The following is an 11,732-nucleotide window of genomic DNA, read 5'->3' on the forward strand; positions in this document are numbered from 1 at the left end:
TTTTTTGCCCAACACGCTTCTTGCGACCCTGTTGGCTACTTGCCATGAAACGCTTGATTGTTCGGTGATAACGCTTCAAAAGTTTGGCAATTTCAAGACTGCTGCATCCCTCTGCAAGACATCTCACAATTTTGGACTTTTCAGAGCCAGTCAAATCTCTCTTCTGACCCATTTTGCCAAAGGAAAGGAACTTGCCTAATAATTAAGCACACCTTATATAGGGTTTTGATGTCATTAGACAACACCCCTCCTCATTTCAGAGATGCACATCACCTGATTTACTTAATTGGTAGTTGGCTCTCAAGCCTGAACAGCTTGGAGTAGGACAACATGTATAAAAAGTATCATGTGAAAAAAATACAACTTGCCTAATAATTCTGCACACAGTGTAGATTTGCTTTTTCTATCTGATGTCATTCTACTGCAATGATAGCTTTTATCTTACATAGTATACAGTTGGTTTCCATAAAGTTCAGCCACTAGTGACTGCCCATACCTAGGAAAGTGCGGTAGTTACATTTCAGGAGTGGGGTTAACGCCTAATATCCCAGCTACCTCTCTCCAGCCCATTGATTTCTATACAGCAGTTTCACCTCTCTCCCTCCTCTTAGCTCCTGATAAGCTGCTGTTACAAATCTTGCCAAATTAACTTTCAGAGCAGGTCTCCTAATCAGGGCTCTTGGCTCACTGAGCCTTGTGCTTTGTCAAATGCCCTGTTATCTCTATGTATAAATATAACTTGTGCTGAACTTTATAGTTCTACTAATACTACAGTTCTGCTACTCACCAGAACTCGGAAGGGAAGGAGCGCTATTTGACTTTTGGGGAGCAGCTTTTGGTAGAATAGTTTGCAGGCTCCAATTGCAGATCTCCCAAGTGCCAGAACAGCAGAACCCCCATGCCAAATTACCCCTTATTGGAATTTACACCCGTCTGGGAATTAATCTATGATGATTTTGACTCTATGAGATTTTCCAAAAACAAGTACGCATTGGAAATTACAGTGTGAAAATTACAAATATGTCATTGTAGTGTGAGATAAATTGAAGGTTATACAGGTACCATTTTCAGTTACATAACATTTTTTGATCACTTTCTATCCAGACTTTTGGGAGGCAAAATGAACTAAAACAGAAACAGAAATTCTATTTTTAATGCCATTCACCTTGTGGTATAAGTAATATGATGTCTTTTTTTTACTGTACCAGTTAACAGCCTTATACTGAAGGATCAGAAGCAGGGACTGCTGAAAACTACAAAGATGGGTAAGGAATTGGCTAAATGACAGGAATCAAAGAGTCGTCATAAATGGTACGTTCTCTAAATCTATCTATATAATCGTCTAAGGGTCACTTCCGTCTGTTTGTCTGTCTGTAACGGAAATCCCGCGTCGCTGATTGGTCACGGCTGGTAGGCCGCTAATTCGCCCCTTCCTACTCCCCTCCAGTCAGCGCACACGCAGGTTTAATGGCTGCGTTACACCGCGGTGTAATGCAGTCCGTTAACGCTGCTATTAACCCTGTGTGACCAACTTTCTACTATTGATGCTGCCTATGCAGCATCAATAGTACAAAGATCTAGGTCATCATCTCACGAGAACGCAATGCATTCTTGGGACCGGAGCGTCGCGAGGAGCATCGCTAAACGCCTCGCCTGGATCCGGGGGCCGCCGGAAGGTGAGTATACAACTATTTTTTATTTTAATTCTTTTTTTTAACAGGTATATGGTGCCCACATTGCTATATACTACGTGGGCTGTGTTAGATACTACGTGGGCTGTATTATATACTGCATTGGCTGTTATATACTGCGTGGGCTGTGTTATATACTGCGTGGGCTGTGTTATATACTGCGTGGGCTGTGTTATATACTGCGTGGGCTGTGTTATATACTGCGTGGGCTGTGTTATATACTGCGTGGGCTGTGTTATATACTGCGTGGGCTGTGTTATATACTGCGTGGGCTGTGTTATATACTGCATGGGCTGTGTTATATACTGCGTGGGCTGTGTTATATACTGCGTGGGCTGTGTTATATACTGCGTGGGCTGTGTTATATACTGCGTGGGCTGTGTTATATACTGCGTGGGCTGTGTTATATACTGCGTGGGCTGTGTTATATACTGCGTGGGCTGTGTTATATACTGCGTGGGCTGTGTTATATACTGCGTGGGCTGTGTTATATACTGCGTGGGCTGTGTTATATACTGCGTGGGCTGTGTTATATACTGCGTGGGCTGTGCTATATACTGCATGGGCTGTGCTATATACTGCGTGGCTGTGCAATATACTACCTGGCTGTGCAATATACTACGCCTCTGTGCTATATACTATGTGGGCTGTGCTATATACTATGTGGCTGTGCAATATACGACGTGGCTGGGCAATATACTACGTGGCTGGGCAATATACTATGTGGCTGTGTTATATACTGCGTGGGCTGTGTTATATACTACGTCTCTGTGCTATATACTATGTGGGCTGTGCTGTATACGTGGCTGTGCAATATATTACGTGGCTGGGCAATATACTACGTGGCTGGGCAATATACTGCATGAGCTGTGCTATATACTACATGGGCTGTGCTATATACTACGTTTGCTGTGCTATATACTACGTGGGCTGTGCTATATACTACGTGGCTGGACATTATACTACGTGGCTGTGTTATATACTGCGTGGGCTGTGCTATATATTACGTGGCTGTGTTATATACTATGTGGCTGTGTTATATACTACGTGGGCTGTGCTATCTACTACGTGGGCTGTGCTATATACTATGTGGCTGTGTTATATACTGCGTGGGCTGTGTTATATACTACGTCTCTGTGCTATATACTATGTGGGCTGTGCTGTATACGTGGCTGTGCAATATATTACGTGGCTGGGCAATATACTACGTGGCTGGGCAATATACTACGTGGCTGGGCAATATACTGCATGAGCTGTGCTATATACTACATGGGCTGTGCTATATACTACGTTTGCTGTGCTATATACTACGTGGGCTGTGCTATATACTACGTGGCTGGACATTATACTACGTGGCTGTGTTATATACTGCGTGGGCTGTGCTATATATTACGTGGCTGTGTTATATACTATGTGGCTGTGTTATATACTATGTGGGCTGTGCTATCTACTACGTGGGCTGTGCTATATACTATGTGGCTGTGTTATATACTGCGTGGGCTGTGTTATATACTACGTCTCTGTGCTATATACTATGTGGGCTGTGCTGTATACGTGGCTGTGCAATATATTACGTGGCTGGGCAATATACTACGTGGCTGGGCAATATACTGCATGAGCTCTGCTATATACTACATGGGCTGTGCTATATACTACGTTTGCTGTGCTATATACTACGTGGGCTGTGCTATATACTACGTGGCTGGACATTATACTACGTGGCTGTGTTATATACTGCGTGGGCTGTGCTATATATTACGTGGCTGTGTTATATACTACGTGGGCTGTGCTATCTACTACGTGGGCTGTGCTATCTACTACGTGGGCTGTGCTATCTACTACGTGGGCTGTGCTATCTACTACGTGGGCTGTGCTATCTACTACGTGGGCTGTGCTATCTACTACGTGGGCTGTGTTTTATACTACATGGGCTGTGCTATATACTGCGCGGGCTGTGCTATATACTACATGGCTGTTATATGCTACATGGGCTGTGTTATATGCTACGTGGCTGTGTTATATGCTATGTGGCTGTGCTATGTGGCTGTGCTATATGCTAAGTGGGCAAGACTCTTTCGCCTGGGGCCCTCAAAAACCTGGAGCAGGCCCTGGCTTCACTGATTGGTCATGCCCGGTCGGACGCGAACAATCAGCGACAGGCGCAGTCCGGCCGCGAACTGGCGTGGAATTTGAACCACGCTTCGCTCATTGGTCGCACCCAGCCGGCCGAATCCTGTGTATAAATTACATTATTCTGAAAACTTCATAAGTAAACTACATACATATTCTAGAATACCGATGGAGTTAGAATCGGGCCACCATCTAGTTGGGTATAATCAGCAGTGGGACCACAGGGATCTGTACTAGGACCGATTCGTTTTAACAACTTTATTAATAACCTTGTGGATGGGATGGAGAGTTAAGTGTCAAAATGATCTGGATAAGATGTCTGAATGGGCAAACACTTGGCAAATGAGATTTAATGTAGATAAATGTAGAGTAATGCACCTAGCCTATTGATGTATATGCATTAAATGGGAGTATACTCGAAACAACAGAACTGGAGAAGGACTTGGGTATTCTGGCTACAAGTAAGCTGAGCAGCAGGACTCAATGTCAGGCAGCACACGCAAAAGCAAACAAGATTTTAGGATGTATAAAAAAGAGAGATAAAATCCCGCGATCCCAACATATTGTTACCTCTTATTACCTCTTTATAAATCACTGGTGAGGCCACATCCAGAATATGGGATCCAGTTTTGGACTCCAAATTTTAAAAAGGATATTCAGAAGTTAGAATCAGTTCAAAGACGGGAAACTAGATTATTACAAGTGATGGAAGACCTCTCATATGAAGAGAGGTTGGAAAAGTTGGGCTTGTTTAGTTTAGAAAAAAGACGCCTCAGAGGAGATCTCATTTACAAGTGCTTCTCACTAAATTAGAATATCATCAAAAAGTTAATTTATTTCAGTTCTTCAATACAAAAAGTGAAACTCATATATTATATCACGTCATTACAAAGTGGTCTATTTCAAGTGTTTATTTCTATTAACGTTGATGATTATGGCTTACAGCCAATGAAAACCCAAAAGTCATTATCTCAGTAAATTAGAATACTTTATAACACCAGCTGGAAAAATGATATTAAAATGCGAAATGTTGGCCTCCTGAAATGTGTTCAGTAAATGCACTCAATACTTGGTCGGGGCTCCTTTTGCATCAATTACTGCATCAATGCGGCGTGACATGGAGGCGATCAGCCTGTGGCACTGCTGAGGGGTTTTGGAAGCCCAGGTTGCTTTGATAGCAGCCTTCAGCTCGTCTGCATTGTTGGGTCTGGTGTCTCATCTTCCTCTTGACAATATCACATAGACTCTCTATGGGGTTAAGGTCAGGCGAGTTTGCTGGCCAATCAAGCACAGTGATACTATTGTTTTTAAACCAGGTATTGGTACTTTTGGCAGTGTGGACAGGTGCCAAGTCCTGCTGGAGAATGAAATTTCCATCTCCAAAAACCTTGTCGGCAGAGGGAAGCATGAAGGGCTCTAAAATTTCCCGGTAGACGGCTGCGCTGACTTTGGTCTTGATAAAACACAGTGGACCTACACCAGCAGATGACATGGCTCCCAAACCATCACTGATTGTGGAAACGTCACACTAGACCCAAGGAGCTTGGATTGTGGCCTCTCCACTCTTCCTCCAGACTCTGGGACCTTGATTTCTTTGATTTTTTCTCCTTGGCCCAGGTAAGACGCTTCTGGCGTTGTCTATTGGCCATGAGTGGCCTGACACAAGGAATGCGACACTTGCAGCCCATGTCCTGGATACGTCTGTGTGTGGTGGCTCTTGAAGCAATGACTCCAGCAGCAGTCCACTCCTTGTGAATATCCCACAAATTTTTGAATGGCCTTTTCATAACAATCCTATCAAGGCTGTGGTTATCCCGGTTGCTTGTGCACCTTTTTCTACCACACTTTTTCCTTCCACTCAACTGTCCAATAACCTCTGGTGGTGAGCCCGCATCAAAGCCGGGATATGTTAGCTGTTTTGAACAGCTGACATGTGCCTGCAATAGGTAGGAGCGGGTGGAATAGCGATCTGCCCGCGCCTATTAACTAGTTAAATGCTGCTGTCAAACTCTGACAGCGGCATTTAACTAGCGCTTTCGGCCCTCTGGCTGGAAATGCGCGCACTGGTGACCCCCAATCACACGATCGGGGGTCACCGGCGCATAATGCATAACAACCAGAGGTCTCCTTGAGACCTCTATGGTTGTTGATGCCAGATTGCTATGAGCGCCACCCTGTGGTCGGCGCTCATAGCAATACTGTAATTCTGCTACACAGAGGCGATCTGAGCATCTCATCTATGTAGCTGAGCCAATCTATTTGTGCCAGCTTCTAGCCTCCCCACTTTCGCCCAATTTAAAATAAAACAATAAAAAAATCAAACCTACACATATTTGGTATGCCCGATCTATCAATAAAAAAAAGGATTAACCTGATCGCTAAACGGCGTAGCAATAAAAACATTTAAAATGCCAGAATTACGTTTTTTAGGTTGCCGCGACATTGCATTAAAATGCAATAACGCGCAATCAAAAGATCTTATCTACACCAAAATGGTATCATTAAAAACGTCAGCTTGGTGCGCAAAAAATAAGCTCCACCCAACCCGAGATCACGAAAAATGGAGAAGCTACGGGTATTGGAAAATTGCGCAACTTTTTCTTTTTTAGCAAAGTTTGGATTCTTTTTTCACCACTTAGATAAAAAAGAGCCTAGACATGTTTGGTGTCTATGAACTTGTAATCACCTGGAGAATCATAATGGCAGGTCAGTTTTAGCATTTAGTGAACATAGCAAAAAAGCCAAACAAAAAACAGGTGTGGGATTGCACTTTTTTTGCAATTTCACCGCACTTGGAAATTTTTTCCCGTTTTCTAGTACACAACATGCTAAAACCAATGATGTCGTTCAAAAGTAAAACTTGTCCCGCAAAAAATAAGCCCTCACATGGCCATATTGACGGAAAAATAAAAAAGTTATGGCTCTTGGAAGTAGGGGAGAGAAAAACAAAAAATCGAAAATACCACGGCTCATGAATGGGTTAATATGCTTGAATACAGTACTCGGTGAACAGCCAGCTTCTTTAGCAATGATGTTTTGTGCCTCACCCTCCTTGTGGACTCTGTCAATGACTGCCTTTTGGACATCTGTCAAGTCAGCAGTCTTCCCCATGATTGTGGAGCCTACTGAAACAGACTAAGGGACCTTTTTAAAGGGAACCTGTCACCGTAAAATTTAAGTTGAGCTAAGCCCACTGGCATCAGGGGCTTATCTACAGCATTCTGTAATGCTGTAGATAAGCCCCCGATGTAACCTGAAAGATGAGAAAAAGAGGTTAGATTATACTCACCCAGGGGCGGTGATGCTGCTGGTCCGGTCCGATGGGCGTTGTGGTCGTGGGCCTCCTATCTTCTTACGATCACGTCCTCTTCTGGTCTTCATGCCGCAGCTCCGGCGCAGGCGTACTTTGTCTGCCCTATTGAGGGCAGAGCAAAGTACTGCAGTGCACAGGCGCCGGGAAAGGTCAGAGAGGCCCAGCGCTTGCGCACTGCAGTACTTTGCTCTGCCCTCAACAGGGCAGACAAAGTACACCTGCACCGGAGCTGTGGCGTGAAGACAAGAAGAGGACGTCTACATCTACAGAATGCTGTAGATAAGCCCCTGATGACGGTGGGCTTAGCTCAACTTCCATTTTGGGGGGACAGGTTCCCTTTAAATGCTAAGGAAGCCTTTGCAGGTGTTTTTTGTTAATTATTCTAATTTACTGAGATAATGACTTGAGTTTTCATTGGCTGTAAGCCATAATCATCAACATTAACAGAAATAAACACTCTGTTTATAATGACTCCATATAATATATGAGTTTCACTTTTTGTACTGAAGAACTGAAACAAATTAACTTTATGATGATATTCTAATTTAGCGAGAAGCACTTCTATATATGGGTGGTCAGTACAGAGGATGGCACATGACTTATTCCTTCCAAAGATCATACTAAGGACCAGGGAGCGCTCATTACGGGTGGAAGAAAGGTGATTCCAGCAGGTAAATAGGAAAGGGTTCTTTACAGTTAGAGCAGTCAGACAGTGGAATGCCGACCACAAGAGCTAGTGATGGCCGACATTACAGCAGCTTTATACAAGGGCCGGATGCTTTCCTCAATACAAATAACATTTCAGGTTATAGTTAATTTAGTGACAAAATGCACAATTGGTGGAGAAAGGTGGAACTTGATGGTCCGTGGTCTTTTTTTCAACCTATGTAGCTATATTCTGAGAGCTATAACTATTTTATTTTTAGGCGATGGAGCTGTACGGCCGCTTGTTTTTTTGCGGAACAAGATGAAGTTTTAAGGGGCACAATTTTTATTTTCATACGACTTTGTGACAGTGTCTTATTCCACTCTTTGATCGGCTATGTATTAGTAACATGTTCACTGTAGGAGTTAAATAGTGCGATAGTTTTATAGATCAGCTCATTCTGGATGAAGCTATACAAAATATGTGTACTCTTTTTTGCTTAAAGGGGTATTCCCATCTCCAAGATCATATCCCAATAAATAAAAGGGGTAATAATAATATTAGCAAATACTTCCAGTTAGAAATAGAGAATCAGAAAAACTATACTACATTTCTAATTGGAGGTATTTGCTATTATTATTACTACACCTACTATGCATTGGGATAGGACCTTGGAGATGGGAATACCCCTTTAATTTAGTTTTTACATAAAGATGGCTTCTTAATGGCATGATTTTGTTCACAATTTTTGGTTGTCAATTTTATGGGTTTTTTTTAATAAAGGTATTTTTTGCAATATATTTTTTACTTTCATTTTTATTTGTCTGATCACTGGTGTAAAACATTGAATGAGATATATTGCAATGCATTAGACCTATCAGTTTCATACTGGCAGAAAGCCTGTTAGATCCTGCTAATGGCAAAGTCTAACAGGCCACCATAGGTGACAGAGCTGGGGGTCATTATCTGACAAGCATTGGCACCACACGATCACATCACGCGGCTGCCGATGAGGTGAGCCCCCTCCCTCTTGTAACCTTCTAAATACCTCCATCGCTATTGATCATGACATTTGGAGGGTTAAACTGCCACCAGCCCTGGCTGTCACAGCAGGAGCTCGACTATCAGGGAAGCCGAGCTCTCAGCACTGATTGTGGCAGGCACAGATCCTAAGGTGGTTGGGGAGATCTGACAGGTTCCTTTCTAAATACGGCCTATCCTAAGGCCAAGGCTAGACTCGTCATACAACATCATGATCATCACTTTACAAATACAAGAATGTCACTATACTCCATGAGACCATGACACGAAAGCTGGTGACAGATCACATGAATAAGGATCAATGTACGATGCGACTATGGCCCATGTGTCACGTGATAGAAAATAAGACAATTAGAGATACTTTTTGCCTCCCCTTCATTATCAGGATCAGTGGGATCTGACCCCTCCGATCATAAAGTGATGTCATAGCGTAGAGGATAGATTAGATAGAGAGCAATACATAGACTGATAGAAACACAGAAAGATAGATGGATAGATGATAGCTATAGAATAGATAGATAATAGATAGATATGGGATGGATAGATAATAGATGATAGATAGATAATAGATAGATAAGATACATAATAGAAAGATAATAGATAGATAATAGATAAGGTAATAAATAGATGATAGAAAGATCATAGATAGACAATAGCTAGATGACAGATGGATAGATGACAGATTATAGATAGATGATAGATAGATAGATGATACGTTAAGCCCATAGGTGGCGCTGTTCTTGTGCTCCCATTTTCCAGCCCCACTAGTTAATGACCAACAAGCAATCAGTGCACAATTATTAGTGAGCTGGAGATCAGCATTGTGCTCCTGCTCTGTACAGCGCCACAGACGTGCAGTCCCTGACAGCTCAGCACACAGTGGAGTCAGTCCCCTGTACCGCTGCACATATGGAGGCAATCAGTGCTGCACCGCGCACACAGAGACCTGACCCAGGAAGCCATCCCGTCATCACTGCACTGCAGGAGGCTACGGCCGCTCTCCGGCTACATGCACCAGCCCTTACCCCTCATAGATCCCTCCAATCTCTGCGGCCGTCATCAACTTTCCCGAGTCCTGGCAACCAAGGCTCACACTGCATCCTGGGAAATGTAGTTTGACAAGGGTATTCCTTCACGCTAAAGATTCACACATAGACCACACCTCCCAGAAGCCTTTGCTTCTCAACCTCAACGGTTACTTTCTAATCTTGTCTTCAGTCTCGGCAGCTGAAGTCTAGGGCGGCGGCCATTTTGTTGGAGACTATTTTACATGACGTATAATCAGGGTCATCTACGGAAGTATGTCTTCTAAACTTAAGACAATAAAGACATTTCTCTAAAATGAGCTGGAGTGTTAACTGTCATTAGGTTGTACCTGCAGAAATATGTCCCACAGCCTGTAAAGGCTTCTACAACCTGATTTTGCAGCCGCAGTATTGACAGCTAGCATTACATTGGATGGATAGATTATTATACAGGCCTCTGCAGCAGTTTTTTCCATATCTACCTAAAAAGTGTGCTTTAAAAATAAAGTGTTAATAAGTTATTATCAATTTAAAGCGAACGAACTAAAGAGCAATTGAAATCAAATCAATATTTGGTGACCGCACTTTACTTGTACACATGGTTTGAAGGATCCCGGATTTTAGAGAACTAACCCAGATCTTCTGTGGATGTCGCTTGTGCGCTTCTGTCTCCATGTGATCCCAGACGTGAAGAGACTGAATTTTTGGAATCATTTTCCTCCTGCACAATAAATTTGGAGCCGATCAGATGCCTCCCTGATGGTATCACATGATGGATAAGTATCTGCCTGTATTTCTCAGCATTGATGACACCGTTGATCCAGACCAAATCCCCTACTCCATTTGCTGAAATGCAGCCCCAAACTTGTAAGGAGCCTCCACCATGCTTCACTGCTCCAGCATACTCTCACTATTGTACCATTCTCCAGCAAACTGCCAAATATTTCACATGTTGACTCTTCAGTCCAAAGCACCTAGTGCCATTTTTATGCACCCCAGTTCCTGTTTTCATGCATATTTGAGTAGCTGGGCTTTGTTTCCATGTTGACGCTATATGGCATATTGGCCTTAAAGGGGTTGTCTATTAAAAACCAATAAGTCTCCACATCACTCTGTGTTACTTCAGACCAGTAGCGTAGCTACCGGGGGGGCAGAGGGGGCAGTGTCCCCGGGACCCGCGCTCGGAGGGGGCCCACCCGGAGCTACGCTATTTAACTATCGGCGAACACATCGCGCCGATATACAGTTTCATTTTGCAGAAGAGCAGAGAGAATCGATCTCCCTGCACTACTGCCCGGCTGCTATGGGGCCCCCGAGAAGGCAGTGGGGGCCCTGTGCCAGCAGTGGGCCCCCCGCCCGTCATCGCAGGGTCAGCTCTATCGGCTGGATGCCGATACAGCTGACCGCATTGATGGGATAAGGAGCATTACGCTCTCTCTACCATCATCCCCCTGTCAGCGTCTGACATCACCGACACTGACAGGAGGGTCGCGATGACGGAGACAGAGATGAGCGGGTGCTCAGAGCAGTGGAGAAACCAGGAGGAAGAAAGGTGAGTATTGGGATTTATTTTTTTACAGGCTGCCTAATGGGGGTGCATTATACTGTACAGGCTGCCTAATGGGGGAGCATTATACTGTACTGGCTGCCTATGGGGGTGGATTATGCTATACAGGCTGCTTAATGGGGGTGCATTATACTGTACAGGCTGCCTAATGGGGGTGCATTATACTGTACAGGCTGCCTAATGGGGGAGCATTATACTGTACTGGCTGCCTATGGGGGTGCATTATACTATACAGGCTGCCTAATGGGGGTGCATTATACTATACAGGCTGCCTATGGGGGTGCATTATACTATACAGGCTGCCTATGGGGGTGCATTA

General features: G+C 43.8%; 1 protein-coding gene across 1 annotated transcript in view; it reads right to left on the reverse strand.

Moving 5' to 3' along the window:
• The window catches only part of ELMOD3 (ELMO domain containing 3), a 40,864-nt gene extending 30,881 nt beyond the window's left edge, over positions 1–9,983 (reverse strand). Inside the window, exon 1 of the mRNA XM_077262786.1 lies at positions 9,847–9,983. The gene's annotated coding sequence lies outside the window, so the exon portion shown is untranslated. The remainder of the gene's footprint in view (positions 1–9,846) is intronic.
• Between the last annotated feature and the right edge of the window lie 1,749 nt (positions 9,984–11,732).

This window comes from Ranitomeya variabilis, chromosome 5, assembly GCF_051348905.1.
Source record: "Ranitomeya variabilis isolate aRanVar5 chromosome 5, aRanVar5.hap1, whole genome shotgun sequence".
Classification (NCBI taxonomy): domain Eukaryota; kingdom Metazoa; phylum Chordata; class Amphibia; order Anura; family Dendrobatidae; genus Ranitomeya; species Ranitomeya variabilis.